Below are 427 nucleotides of genomic sequence, written 5' to 3'. Positions count from 1 at the left end.
TGACTTGGAAGTTAGAAAACCACGTCATAGTCTACATCTGTCAGTATCTGGATATTTTTGAGGTCTACAATCCAGTTGGCAATTCACTCAAATACTGGTTAGCTATAAATGCAGACTGTCATCCTCTCTAAGGTGACACCCTGCTTGGCTTGGAGAGTGCTTTTGTGTCCTGCGCCTAATTAATTAGTACTCTGGGGAACTGCACTTTATAAAATATCAATCCCTCTTGAGACAACCCTTACACTTGATTTTACTAAATGGAATTGGAAGTGAGGTTGTGGCCTGGTCCAAAGCTTATGGAAATGGATGGATCAGATCAGTAATAAATGCTGCCTTCCACCAAAACCTCAGCCTGACAAAGGGTATTTATACCCAAAAGCTTGCTAAAAAGAATTTTTCCTACTATTTGAGTTGGTCTAATAAAAGA

This window comes from Gavialis gangeticus, unplaced genomic scaffold (assembly GCF_001723915.1).
Source record: "Gavialis gangeticus isolate Ggan-Ray unplaced genomic scaffold, GavGan_comp1, whole genome shotgun sequence".
NCBI lineage: Eukaryota > Metazoa > Chordata > Crocodylia > Gavialidae > Gavialis > Gavialis gangeticus.
The sequence above is the reverse complement of the archived record's forward strand: the minus strand, read 5'-3'. Positions refer to the sequence as shown.